Raw genomic sequence first — 14,986 nt, forward strand, 5'->3', positions numbered from 1 at the left:
GTAATAAAAAATTAAAAAGAAAACTCTGGTTCATTTTAATAGTCTTCAAAACCTTATTTTCCTTACTTCCTCCCACCTTCCCTTCTTGTATTCCACTTTGAAAGTTTTTTCAGCAAGCTCATTCATATTCATTTTCATCCTTTATCTTTCCCTTTGTACTCTTACTTATCTTAATCGCTAGAACCCCATCATTTCATTTACACTGCCCTTAGCACTCATAGATTTTACAATAATTTTGTAGATAAACTTTAAACTTCTTCCAATCTTCTTCCACCAACTCTTCTCCTTGATCTCGGATTCTGCCGGTCATTTCTGCCAGTTCCATATAATCTATTACTTGTATCTGACACTCTTCCAAGGTGGGTAGATCTTGTGTCTTCCAGTGTTTTGCGATGAGTATTCTTGCTGCTGCTGTAGCATACATAAAAAAAGTTCTATCCTTCTTTGACACCAATTGGCCAACCATACCCAGAAGAAAGGCCTCTGGTTTCTTTAGAAAAGTATATTTAAATACTTTTTTCAGTTCATTATATATCATTTCCCAGAAAGCCTTAATCCTCGGGCAGGCCCACCAAAGGTGAAAGAAAGTTCCTTCCGTTTCTTTACATTTCCAACATTTGTTATCAGGCAAATGATAGATTTTTGCTAGCTTGACTGGGGTGATGTACCACCTGTAAATCATTTTCATAATATTCTCTCTTATGGCACTACATGCCGTAAATTTCAAACTGGTGGTCCACAACCGTTCCCAGTCAGCGAACATGATGTAATGACCAATATCTTGTGCCCATTTTATCATAGCGGATTTAACCGTTTCATCCTCAGTATTCCATTTCAGCAGCAAGTTATACATTCTCGACAATACCTTGACACTGGGTTCTAACAATTCTGTTTCTAGCTTCGATTTTTCCACCTGGAAGCCAATTTTCCTGTCCAAATTATAGGCCTCTCTTACTTGAAAATAATGTAACCAATCACGCACCTTATCTTTAAGTTTCTCATAGCTCTGCAATTTCAATTTATCTCCCTCTTGCTCCAGAATTTCCCAGTATTTTGGCCAGTTAGTTTCCATGTTAAGTTTTTTCAAGGCCTTAGCCTCCATTGGAGAAAGCCACCTTGGGGTTTTATTCTACAAAAGATCTTTATATCTGACCCAGACATTAAACAACGCTTTTCTGACAATATGGTTTTTGAACGACCTTTGTACTTTATCCTTACCATACCACAAATATGCATGCCATCCGAAAGCATTATCATATCCTTCCAGATCAAGAATGTCTGTGTTCTCAAGAAGTAGCCATTCCTTCAGCCAGCAAAAAGCTGCCGCCTCATAATATAGTTTAAAGTCCGGCAGGGCAAACCCCCCAGACAGTTAACTTGCATTTAAAACTAGCCTGTGCCACAGAGCTGTTGTCCAATGTATGGACGCTAGGCGGAACCCTTAAAATTTTTACCCAGTTGAAGGAATGCAAGTCAGCCAGGGAGGACCTTGGTTTAAGAGTCTGAGGGATAAAGTAAGTGTGCCTAGCTTATTCTCCAGGGCCATTGTTGAATAGGCTAACTGAGCTGCTGTAGCTTATCACTGTTTTTGAACTTTGTTTACAAGCAAAATGAGTTAATTTCTGTTTCCTTGAGTTTATACATTAACTTCGTGTTTCATAGCTACAATGAGCTTTTATGTGCTTGTCCTGACACAGAGGGGGGGAAAATGAAGTCTTTTTTTAGTCATGCAAGACATAGGTAAAAGTAAAGGGACCCCTGACCATTAGGTCCAGTCGTGGCCGACTCTGGGGTTGCGGCGCTCATCTCGCTTTATTGGCTGAGGGAGCCGGCGTACAGCTTCAGGGTCATGTGGCCAGCAAGACTAAGCTACTTCTGGCGAACCAGAGCAGCGCACGGAAACGCCGTTTACCTTCCCGCCAGAGCGGTACCTATTTATCTACTTGCACTTTGACGTGCTTTCAAACTGCTAGGTTGGCAGGAGCAGGGACTGAGCAACGGGAGCTCACCCCGTCGCGGGAATTCGAACCGCCGACCTTCTGATCAGCAAGTCCTAGGCTCTGTGGTTTAACCCACAGCGCCACCCGCAAGACATATGTGCCACTAAATTTGCATGACTCCCAACTGTTTTCCTAAGATTACCTCTAGAGGTTAGTCCCAGCTCCTGGTTTCACTTAGTCGCTCTTCGGGATGTCAACAGGATTTTTCAGACAGAGTACCCTGTCAGTGAACTGGGCCCTCTAACCCACTCACAAAAAGATGCAGATTTGCAAAAGCTTTGTGTGTACTTTGTGTCATAAGCAAAGCTTGCCCTGTTTTTCAGGTGGAACAGAAGGCCCAAAAATAAATCAGTAGCCACACATGTCTTACAGACAGAATGTGAACAGATGAAGCTTTCCCCATAATTGTATTTCCATAGCAGGAAATGCTTAACGTGTTGAATTTCTGCCTGCCACACAGCTGCCACACAGCCCCAGCTAGCATGGTCAGAAATCAGGGGTGATGGGACTTGTTGTCCAACAACACCTAGAAGGCCACACATTCTCAATCTCTGAACTGCACTATTAATTAAAAATAACAGAAGAAACCTAAGTGTGCAAAGAGAGGAGGAGGACAGACAACTGAAAACATGAGCACAGGGCTTATTTACATAGTGGTAAAGTTTAGTTTGGCATTGCATTTCAACTGACCCAATGTATGTGACTGTGTCTAACATATATATTAGAATATAATTTTGACTTAAAATTACCGGAAGCTTCCATGATCTTCTTTTTCTCTTAAGTCTACCAAAGTTGTTGTGATGCTTTTTCTCTTAATTAGGGTGAAAAACACAGATGCAAGTAAATGCACATATTAAATCAAAAGCTAAAAATCTGTTAGGCTTGAGAGTTGATTTGAGAACACTGCTAAGCAATTCCAGGTGTGCTGGAATCAAGATTCAGAGTACTGCATTGCAAGGTGAAGTAAATAATGTTTGACATAAATTTAGTTAAATATTTATTCATATTCCATATGTGGTCATGCCTATTTTTTGTTATAGCCTGTTTCTCTTTCTGCTTAGAAATAAAATGACAAGTGAGAGACTCCAGGAATATTGAGGAATAAACAGTATGCTTGTTGGCACCACTCCAGACAACTGAATGATCAGGTTACTTTTCAGGAACCAGCTGGACATCACACAGTTGATATGGTCTAATGCTGATAGGACATGTACTGCATGTTTTTCAGCACTTCTCATGATATGCTGTAGAGACAATGTGGTGCCCATCTTATATTGTTGGACTCCAACTCCCATTAGCACTAGCCAGCATGGCAAACAGTGCTTGTATTATATGGGTGATGGTAGGGCCGGCCTGGGACACAGGTGGTACTGTGGGTTAAACCACAGAGCCTAGGACTTGCCGATCAGAAGGTCGGTGGTTCGAATCCCCGCGACGGGGTGAGCTCCCGTTGCTCAGTCCCTGCTCCTGCCAACCTAGCAGTTCGAAAACATGTCAAAGTGCAAGTAGATAAATAGGTACCGCTCCGGTGGGAAGGTTCTGGTTTGACAGAAGTGGCTTAGTCATGCTGGCCACATGACCCGGAAGCTGTACGCCGGCTGCCTTGGCCAATAAAGCGAGATGGGCGCCGCAACCCCAGAGTCGGCCACGACTGAACCTAATGGTCAGGGGTCCCTTTACCTTTACCTAGGGCCGGCCTGCTCATGAGGCAAGGCGACTTGCCTCAGGCAGCAGGATCCACGGGCAGCAGAACCCAATGAAGATATTTTTCCGTTTTTGTTTTCCCCTTGTTCCTGATGTAGATCTTCACTCCCCCCCCCCTTCTTCTCTGGTAGGCAAGGAGCACCATTTTGTGGCTTGCCTCAGGTGCCAAAATGTTTTGGGGTGGCACTGGCTGGTGGAGATGAGTGACGGCAAACTGCATCCCTGCCATGGGCACAAATAGCCACACGTGGGCCAGTATGAACTAGTCAGGAAAAACTGCGCTAAACAGGCCTTGATCTCTCCACGACCGAGTGGTCTTTGAGTCATTTAATATCAGCCTCAGTTTTATAGAATATCACCAAACCTGACAGCTTCTCTTCTGTTCTCCTCCAGTGACTTTGTACTTGTCGTTTAAAGACTGCTTTTATTAAGTAGATTTTCCCCATGTATTTTCTCAGCTATATAAATTAAGCTTCTTGAACTGATATCTATAGCTTCTGCTCTATAATCCCCAAAGCGGCTTTGTTCTTTTCTGAATCTTATTTTCGGGTAGTTTTCATGTGGAGTCGCCCTCTTCAGGATGGAATCTTAAGCTAAAATAAGACAAGAAGAGAAATAGTGAGGTATTTAGTATATCGTGGCATTAAGAGTAATTCATGATATAGCTTCTGTCATTTCGAGACAGGCCACTGTTCTCATACAAATAAAACATTGACAGAATACACAGCCATTGTACCATCCTTGTTTAGTACTGAATACAGTGGTATCTTGGGTTAAGTACTTAATTCGTTCTGGAGGTCCGTTCTTAACCAGAAACTGTTCTTAACCTGAAGCACCACTTTAGCTAATGGGACCTTCTGTTGCCACTGCGCAGCCGCTGCACGATTTCTGTTCTCATCCTGAAGCAAAGTTCTTAACCCAAGGTAATATTTCTGGGTTAACGGAGTCTGTAACCTGAAGCGTATGTAACCCGAGGTACCACTGTACTGTTTTCAGAATTTCACTGGTGTGGCTAGGTTCACCCGTGTGAAACATCAACTTTAAACTAGCTGCCTGTTCACTTCTGGAAGTGAACTTGTGTGGCTTATTACCAAAATCCTTGACAGGAGAGTGGGAGATCTTTCTCAGTGGTGGTGCCTCAGTTATGGAATGCCTCCCTCAAAGTGATTGCTCTGGCACCAACATGGCTATAATTTGGGTGCAGCACAGTAAGTTTTATTTACTCATGCATTTTAATGGATTTACACGTGGTTATGGGTTGCTGCTGTTGCTGTTTTTTGATTGGAGGCATCCTTTTGGGGCAGGCTTCCAGCAAGGGACGCGGGTGGCGCTGTGGGTAAAACCTCAGTGCCTAGGACTTGCCAATCGTATGTTCAGCGGTTCGAATCCCCGCGGCGGGGTGAGCTCCCGCCTTTCGGCCCCAGCTCCTGCCCACCTAGCAGTTCGAAAGCACCCCTAAGTGCAAGTAGATAAATAGGTACCGCTTTATAGTGGGAAGGTAAATGGCGTTTCCGTGTGCTGCGCTGGTGCTGGCTCGCCAGGGCAGCTTCGGCATGCTGGCCACGTGACCCGGAAGTGTCTGCGGACAGCACTGGCTCCCGGCCTCTTAAGTGAGATGAGCGCACAACCCTAGAGTCGGACACGACTGGCCCGTACGGGCAGGGGTACCCTTACTTTTCCAGCAGGACAGCACTTCCTGTTTTACCTCAAGCGGGGAAACAGGACCCACCACCCCTGCTTCCAGTAGTATTGTGTCTTATTTTGTAGTAGTCTCAGTTTTGCTTTGCATCTACTTGCCATTAACAGAGTTCATTTGACCAGTTTCTGAACTTCTTCAATCCCATTATGGGGATCACTTCCCCTACACACCTGATTCCTCTCTGCCTGCAATGCAGACACTTTCTAAGTGTTTGCAAGCATTAATTTCTAGAGTGGCACAGAAAGCTTAAAAGGGTAGTGTTGGCTGCGTGAGAATCAAACATTCCTGGTTTTACAGAAATGGCAGATTTTCTGCAGAAGAGCAAAATGAGATAAGACTATGGCCACAGTTCTTGGAGCATTTTGCTATAATAGGAATGGAACGAGATACATGTGGATGTCAGCCTCCCCCCTCCAATATTCCTTTTCTAGCAACTTACTTCATTCATTGTGGGCAAGTTTATGTTTTGATTAAGGATTGCATGTTGGAGCAGGCAATGTAAACACTTTGGGAGGAATAGGTGGCCCAAATCTTAAATAGCAGGACTTCAAACACATATTTATGTGTTTTATACATATTCTCTGTAGCTTGTATTCTGCCCATTTTGATTTGTTACCAGCTTGACTCCTTCCTTTCTCCCATCAGTTGTTGCTGTAGTAATGCTAATATGTAATATTGCAGATTTATTTATTTTTAAACAGCACTACTTTATTGCTCTCCAGTGAATATATACTTCAACCCTGTAGGATCTGTTCTATATCTAATATAACTGAAAACTTGGTAGAAGCCAATGCTCCTGAATTGATACCAAGAATAATTCTTGAAAGCGAAATGGAAAAGGAGTAAGTTAATGAAGAAAGAGTGAAGGCATTATTGATCATGATTGGATTCAGAAGCAGCAGCTATTAGATTCAGTAAAAGAACTGAAATTTAATGAAGAATGTGAATGAAAGGTTAGAGTCAGCGTGCGTAAAAATATCTTAACAGGGATTTTGTTTTGTTCTCCTTTGGTTCTTCTCCCATTTATATAGTTTTCTTCTTTGAAGTAGTGCATAATTCAAGACAAAGAAGATTAAAGGAAGCAGACTAGTTACACCAGTGTAGGAATGTGCAATCTTTTCATGTTTCCTTGTGGGGGAAGGTCCATTAAACTCAATATGGCATTTCTTCTGTGTAAGCTCACCTTGGATTGGGCAGTGTTAGAGTTGAATATGAAGAGTAATATGTCAGTCAGTCAGTCAGTTGTAATATGTACCGTATTTTTCGTCCCATAGGACGCACCTACTTTTTTGGGGGGGGAATAAAGGGGGGGGAATTCTTTTATTCCCCCCCCAACCAGGTCGGGGAACAGTGGGATGGCGGTGCTGCGCCTCCCCGCTGTCCCCCGAGCTTGTGAGGCTGGCCGATGTCTGCCTGGCGCGAGGGGCGCTCTGCTTCAGGGCACCCCACGCGCCCCCCGGTGCGCAAGGCTTACCGACACCTGCGCGAAGCACGGGGCGCCCCGTGCTCCGCGCTGCAGGCTGCCGCCCGCAAGCCTTGCCCGGGGGAGATCCCCCGGTGCGCAAGGCTTGCCGACACCTGCGCGGAGCACGGGGCGTCCTCCGGAGGGCGCCCCGTGCTCCGCGCTGCAGGCTGCCGCCCGCAAGCCTTGCACTCCTGGTGGGAGATCCTCCGGATGTGCAAGGCTTGCTGACACCAGCAAGAAGCACGGGGCGTCCTCCGAAGGGCGCCCCGTGCTCCGTGCTGCCGCCTGCCGCCTGCAAGCCTTGCACGCCCGGGGGAACTCCCCTGGGCATGCAAGGCTTGTGGATAGCTTCCTGGAGCCTGGAGAGCGAGAGACGTCGGTGCGCACTGACGCCTCTCACTCTCCAGGCTTCAGCGAAAGCCTGCATTCGCCCCATAGGACGCACACACATTTCCCCTTCATTTTTGGAGGGGAAAAAGTGCACCCTATAGGGCGAAAAATACGGTAATATGTGCACTGACTTTCCACCTGATAAAAAATATTCTCTGAACTGTGGCACTAGTTCTTAGATACAGTGGAAACTTGTGTTATGTACTGTCCTCCTTGCAAATGCTTCGTGTTATGAGCTCCACTAACCTGGAAGTAGATGCCCCTAGTTGTGACCTTCGCCCTGGGATACAAGTGGAAGTTGCGCTCCAGCAGTGCAGCAGCAGCGGGAGGCGCCATTAGCGAAAGCCCGCCTCATGTTACGAGTGGTTTTGCCTTAAGAATGGACCCCTGGAACGAATTAAGTTTGTAACCGGAGATACCACTGTACAGAGTTTGTAGCCAGTGACCAGAAAGAGTTCAAGGAGAGCAGTAGTCAAAAATTTGTGGTCTCTCAGCAGAACTAATGCAGGGACATAGTAAGAGCCCCTGATGGATCAGGCCAAAGGCCTATCTAGTCAGTTCTCTCAGTAGCCAACCAGATAAGAAGGACCTGTGCACAACTCACTTGTGGTTCCCAGTGACCAGTATTGGGAGGTTTCCTGCCTCAGACAGTGGAATGTAGGTGGAATGTAGCCATCATGGCTCATAACTATTGATAACCACATCCTCCATGAATTTTTCCAGTCTTCTTTGAAAGCTATCCAAGTTGGTGGTCATCACTACAAACTGTGGGAGTTGTTGTGTAGATACATTAAAATATATATGCCCAGACACACACACACACACACACACACACACACACACACACTCTCTCTCTCTTTTAAAAAAACACACCTTTAATACAGTTGAATCTCATGTTGCGAACGTGATCTGTGCGGGAGGCACGTTTGCAACCCACAGTACCACGTCTGCGCAAGTGCAGGTTGCAATTCGGTGCTTCTGCACATGCACAAAGCATAATTAAGTGGTTTTGCGCATGCGCGAGCGCCAAAACCCAAAAGTAACCCGTTCCAGTACTTTCGGGTTTGGCACGGTGCGCAACCCGAAAACGCGCAAGCTGAAGTGTCTATAACCCGAGGTACCACTGTAAACATATAACTGAGAAGAATATATTTACAATAACATACTTATTCACTTTGCTTCTTTTACAGAGCTCCTGCACAGATTTCTCCCTATTAACTGTTGTGACGTGGGGTTTGTGATTTCAGCTCTCTTGACATAATATGCTGGAGACAGTTCTCTAGTAACACTTCTTTATTAAAAGCAACAAGACTGAAACTTGAGGAGGGGAGAGCTACATTTATAGGGACAGGGAACAAGCTAGAAGGGATACATTTTGGAGGGAACAATATCAGGCAATCACAGTCCTGCCTTTTGGAGGCAACCAATAAGACAGAGGATCCAAATACAGCAGCTTAAATGAACCAATAGTAGCTGTACCCTCTGGAACCAAAAGGCAGTTACTTTACCCTAATTCAATTACAGACAATAATAATACAGATATAAAATCCTTTGACTCAATACACAACACCCCTCCCCCCCCTAGTGAGCACAGCAGACGTAATGTCTCAGGTACTGTGGGGTCCTACAACTTCTACTTGATCTCCTGACAACAGGTGTTGCCGGTTCTGGATTGGGTGTCACCAGTGGTAGGGGGGCTGCTATAGGGGTTTCGTCAGGAACAGATGGAGTCCCAGACATCTCAGGGTCCCCTACCTGTACCTCGCCATCCTGAGGACTAGCAGACCCTGGTTCATTTGCTGAAGCCCCTGGTGATTGCACCTCTGGGCCATTTTCACTCTGGTCTTGCAGCTCTGCGTCGTTAGCCAGGGATGAATTATCACACTCCTCCCTGCTGAGCGCCCGGCGCCTCAGCTGATCTATATGTCTCTTCCAAACTTGCCCATTTTCCAAGGTCACATAATAGGACACAGGTCCACTAGCCCGGGTGACCACACCAGCCACCTACCGCGAACCTCGTGAATAGTTCCTCACCCAGACCAGATCTTCAGGGGCGAAATACCTTGTTGTGTCAGTCTCAGCCTGGGGGTTTGCTCTTGAATTACGGTTTGGCATTTTATCCGGGTGGACATAATCCAACACCGTTACCAATCTTCTACCCAAGAGCAGCTCAGCTGGCGACTTGCCTGTCGCAGTACACGGCGTCGCATGCTGCAAAAATAACATTCGCGCGATGCGAGCTGACCAGTTACCCTCCATTAAGCGCGCAATGGATTCTTTGGCTGTTCTTACCATGCGCTCCGCCTGCCCATTGGAGGATGGGTGAAAGGGCGCGGATGTGACCCCCCTTATGAAGTTATCAGCCAAGAATGCCCTGAATTCCTGGGATACAAAAGCTGCCCCATTATCTGATACAATGGTCTCAGGTAACCCATGGGTTGCAAACAGCTGCCTCAACACCTTGATTACGGCAGCTGATGCCATGCTAGGGACCATCGCCACTTCTAACCATTTGGAATATGCATCGACGATAACCAAAAAGACCTTCCCCTGGAATGGCCCAGCAAAATCTAAGTGCAGCCGGCTCCAGGGAGATCTGGACTGCTCCCACCAGTGAACTGGTGCTCTGGCCACTTCTGGCCGCACCTCTTGGCATGCCTTGCATGTTCGTACCCATTGTTCTATGTTCTGGTCCATTCCAGGCCACCACACATAACATCGGGCTAGCGACTTCATCCTGACCATTCCCGGGTGTCCCATGTGAAGCGTCTCAAGAACCCTGTTTCTCAGTGGTGCTGGGATGATCACCCTATCTCCCCACAGGAGACAACCCTTATGCATGGATAACTCGTGCTGCCTTGTCGCATAAGGCCTGAATTTGTCTTCATGCGGACCACCTGGCCACCCCCTCCCCACCCAAGTGAGCACACGGGAGAGAACAGCATCTTTCTTCGTTTTCTCAGCAATATCAGTAGCCGTTACAGGAGCCCCCGGAAGTGTTTCCAGCATCATTATGTGCTCCGCTGGAGCAGGATCCTCATTGCTCCCGCCAGGAAGGGGCAATCGACTCAGCGCATCAGCGTGGCACAACCGTTTTCCCGGCACATGGGTCAAGGTGTACTGGAACCCGTTCAGGAATATAGACCAACGCAACATTCTGGGGGAGAGAATTTGTGGCGTTTGTTTGTTCGGGTTGAACAACCCCAACAGTGGTTTGTGGTCCGTTTCAATGGAGAAATGGCGACCGTACACATAATCATGGAACTTTTTGATTCCTGCCACAATTGCAAGCGCCTCTTTGTCAATTTGAGCATAGTTGCGCTCCGTGGGCGACAACGTACGGGAATAGAAAGAGATGGGCTTTTCCGACCCGTCCGGTTCCCTATGACTCAGCACCGCCCCCAGGCCATCTTGAGAGGCATCACATGCCAGGACCAGCGGCTTCGATTCATCATAATGAGCAAGGACGCTCTTGCTACTCAGCATTCCTCGCAAGGAGTCAAAAGCCTTCTGCTGCTCCTGCCCCCATCGCCACACATTCTTTTTCTGCAACAGTCTATGTAATGGTTCAGCTACCGAAGCTTTCTGGGGTAAGAACGAATGATAAAAGTTAATAAGTCCCAGGAATGACTGCAACTCCGTCTTGTTCTGTGGTCGTGGTGCCTCGATGATGGCCTTAACCTTAGCATCTGTGGGGTGGATGCCTGATGCATCAATTTTAAACCCCAAGAATTCCACAGTTGGCTCCCCAAAACTGCATTTTTCCTTTTTTAGTTGCAACCCCACCTCCTTGAACTTGAGCAACACTGCACAGACACGCGCAACCAGTTCCTGTGGGTCTTTTCCAGCAATCAAAACGTCATCAAAAAATGGCAAGACCCCCGGCAGACCTCTTAACAGGCGTTCCATGAGCCCTTGAAAAATCCCTGGGGCCACACAAACTCCAAATTGTAATCTGTTAACTCTGAACGCCCCTTTATGTGTGACAATAGTCTGTGCTTCCGCTGATTGTCGGGTTACTGGCAGCTGTTGGTAAGCTTGTGCCAGGTCAATTTTGGCGAACACCTTGCCCCCAGCCAGTTTAGCCAACAGATGTGATACGACTGGAATGGGGTATGAGTTTCCCCTGAGTGCCTTATTGATAGTACATTTGTAATCAGCACAGATCCTGACTTCCCCATTTGCTTTAAGGGGCGTGACGATTGGAGTCTCCCACTTAGCGGAGTCCACGGGTGAGAGAACTCCCTGCTTGACCAATTTATCCAGCTCTGCTTCAATCTTGGGTTGCAGTGCAAATGGCACTCGCCTTGGTTTGAGTCGGATTGGGGCCACCCCAGGGTCCAATTCGAAGTCAACTGGGGGCCCTTTATAACAACCCAGTTTTCCATTAAAGAGACCAGCAAATTCTTTGCATAATGCCTCGCTCATCTCAGGGCAGGTTTGGATTGAATTAAGCCCTGATATACTCAGTCCCAGGGCGGGGAACCAGTCAGTGCCCAGGAGACTGGGGCGACTGCCCTTCGCAATCACCAGTTTCAGTACCGCCTGTTTGTCCCGGAACTGTACTCTCACGGCACACATTCCCATGACATGGATGCGGCCCGTTGAGTATGACTGCAAAGTTGCCGGGAAGGGCTCCAGAGGGGGCAACTTACCCCTGGGGAAGAATGTCCTCGCGATCTGGTCCGACACGATAGTGAATCCAGATCCGGAGTCCACCTCCATGTCGCACAGCTGACCCTCAATCTTCACCTTGACGTGTGCCTTGCCTTGCGCTGGAAACTGCACGACCCTCCCGTTGATCTGAATGAATGAATGAATGAATGAATGAGTTTATTACGGTCATAGACCAGAGAAACATAAAACAACAATAGTTTACAAAGGGAATAATGGTGTCAATTTAAAAAATTGTAAAATTATACATAAAAAGCAACACATATGCACACACACACACACACACATATATATATACACATTTAACCCCGTTGATCTCCGTTACGTAGTGGCAGTCCTTTAGAACATGGTTTGCTGTGGGCGATCTGCGATGCTCCAGTCTAGGTGCTCCTGTCGCTCCCAACGCCGCCGATCTACAGACCCTGGCGATGTGACCTGTCTTTCCGCACGTCCAGCACATAGCATCCCGGAAACGACAACTCTTCCGCTCATGGTTTCCGCCACAACCAGGGCACCTGCCTCGGTGATCTTTGTGCACTGTGCAGGCCTGACGCACTGACTCGACCCCACGGACTGGGCTCTGGCTCGGAGTAGCCTCTAGCTCGTCCATGGCATGCACAACTTCTATCTGTGGCTTAGGGGCCCTGCGACTGGCATCAAGCTCCTCTCTTTCATAATTCTCTGTGGCAGTGGCCTCCTTCAAGGCTGAAGCAAGGGTAACCTCTTCTTTAGCCACGATGCGTCTTCTGGCTTTCTTGCTGCTCAGACCACCGACAAACCGATCCAGGAGAGTCTCTTCCAGATCTTGGAAGTCGCAGTGCTGAGCGAGCTTCCGCAGTTCAGCTAGAAATGCAGATACAGACTCCCCAGCACACTGCTGCCTCTTATGAAACTCCATCCGCCGGGCCATCTTGGTCTCAGTAGGCGCTAAATGGCTTGTTAGGCAGGCAAGAATATCTTTTGAGAGATGTCTCACTTAGCTTCGCTGGGGCAAGCAATGCCTTGGCCAGCTTGAAGGTCTTAGGCCCACAGTAGCTCAGGAATGTGGCCCTTCTTTTGCTGGCATCGGTGATCCCTTGAGCCACTGCGAAGAACTCGAAGCGTTCGACGTAGTCTTCCCACGTGTGGGGCTCTGATGGCTGGAAGGGCTCCAATACCCTTGGACTCTCCATTGTCCTGTGGGCAGGGTCGTCTTCTCAGCCGGCCAGTGAGTCTTGTTCTTAGCTACAATCCGGACTCTGAGGCAGGGCTGTGTTTAACCGCTCCTCAGCATTCCGGATCCCATCCTCGTTGCCAGTTGTTGTGACGTGGGGTTTGTGATTTCAGCTCTCTTGACATAATATGCTGGAGACAGTTCTCTAGTAACACTTCTTTATTAACGCAACAAGACTGAAACTTGAGGAGGGGAGAGCTACATTTATAGGGACAGGGAACAAGCTAGAAGGGATACATTTTGGAGGGAACAATATCAGGCAATCACAGTCCTGCCTTTTGGAGGCAACCAATAAGACAGAGGATCCAAATACAGCAGCTTAAATGAACCAATAGTAGCTGTACCCTCTGGAACCAAAAGGCAGTTACTTTACCCTAATTCAATTACAGACAATAATAATACAGATATAAAATCCTTTGACTCAATACACAACACCAACGTTTAGGGATCTTCCTCTGTCTATTTCACTTCAGACAGATCACACTAACCACACACTGTCCTCAGCAGTATCCTAAGAAGTCTCTCTCAGCAGCCATTCTCCCTCTTATACACACAGAGAGAACAGAAAACAGTTAAAAGTGACAGTTACTAGAATAACAGTCACAACAGAATGGAAAGCCTCCCTCATGTGACTCGTGGTCAGCCAATCACATGAGAGCTACTGCCAAAGGGTGGGGGGGGAACCCATGCTAAAAATACACAGGGATTCAACATAATTAAACATTCCCATTTCAGGAAATCAAACCATTATCCTTAACAGGAGTGGGTTCCATAGTTTAAATCTGCTGTGTGAACAAGTACGGTACTTTCTTTTGAATCTACCAGCATTCAACATTATTGGATGGCCCTGGATTATTGTGTTATGAGATGGTAAAATTTCTCCCTATCCATTCCTCTACATCACGCATGAATTTTATGCAACTCCAAATTTTACGTTGTCATCCCCCACTTGCCTTTTTTTCTAAACAAAAAAGTCCCAAATGTTGTAACCTTTCTTCATAGGGGAGTTGTTCAAACCCCTTGATAATTTTGGTTACCCTTTTTCTGAACTATTTTGTCCCATCTCTTCCTCTGTTATGTAGCCTGATGGAATCATTGCTGCTAGACAGCATCCTGTCCCTCTGCTATAGCTTAGTGGAATTTTGTTCAATTGTTTGCTAATTTTACAATTAAACATAACTATCTCATTTAATACTAATCTTATACAGTATTTCCCGATTTCTCTTTTTAATTCCATCTGGATTTTATCAGACCTTTAAAATGATGAATGCCAGTAGCCAAAAGTTTTTTTCTTTATCTTCTCTAATACCCTCTAATAATATACATCTGGTCCTAGAGATTTGTTACTTTTAAGTCTCACTAGATTGTTTTCTTTCTGCTTCACTGGTCCTTGAAATCCACAGGAATACTGGTTAAAATACTGGCATGCTTTTGAATAAAAGGTATTTGGAATACATTCCAGTTAGATTTTTAGCTTTCTGGGTTTCCTGATGTTTTTTCTTCTCTTCTTACTGCAAGAATAGTTTTTGTGGCTTGGGTTCCCTTGTAATTCTCCATTAGGAACTGGTAAAAAAGCAAACATGAGGAACCAGATATGGACTTAATACCATTTTCCAGCGAAGAATCATAACAAATTACCGTATTTTTCCATCTGTAAGACACCCCTATGTATAAGACACCCCCTATTTTGGGGGACTCCGATTTAAGAAAACGGGGGGAGATCTATCTGTGTATAAGATGCCTCTAAATTTTGTACATTATTTTTTAGGGGGGGGAACCTTATACACGGAAAAATACGGCAATTACTGTTGAGCCATATGGTTTTAATTCTCTCTGTGTGT

General features: G+C 46.3%; 1 protein-coding gene and 1 long non-coding RNA gene across 2 annotated transcripts in view; one reads left to right on the forward strand and one right to left on the reverse strand.

The window, feature by feature from the left end:
- Positions 1 to 14,986, forward strand: part of KLHL29 (kelch like family member 29) — a 445,478-nt gene that overhangs the window by 176,990 nt on the left and 253,502 nt on the right. The window lies entirely within an intron of this gene.
- LOC309339373 lies at positions 2,834 to 14,953 on the reverse strand. The gene is made up of 3 exons (XR_014155256.1): positions 13,634 to 14,953; positions 3,698 to 4,297; positions 2,834 to 3,353 (listed from the first exon to the last, which is right to left on the reverse strand). It is a non-coding gene; the product is annotated as an uncharacterized lncRNA (long non-coding RNA).

This window comes from Podarcis erhardii (assembly GCF_964252035.2).
Source record: "Podarcis erhardii genome assembly, chromosome: 3".
NCBI lineage: Eukaryota > Metazoa > Chordata > Lepidosauria > Squamata > Lacertidae > Podarcis > Podarcis erhardii.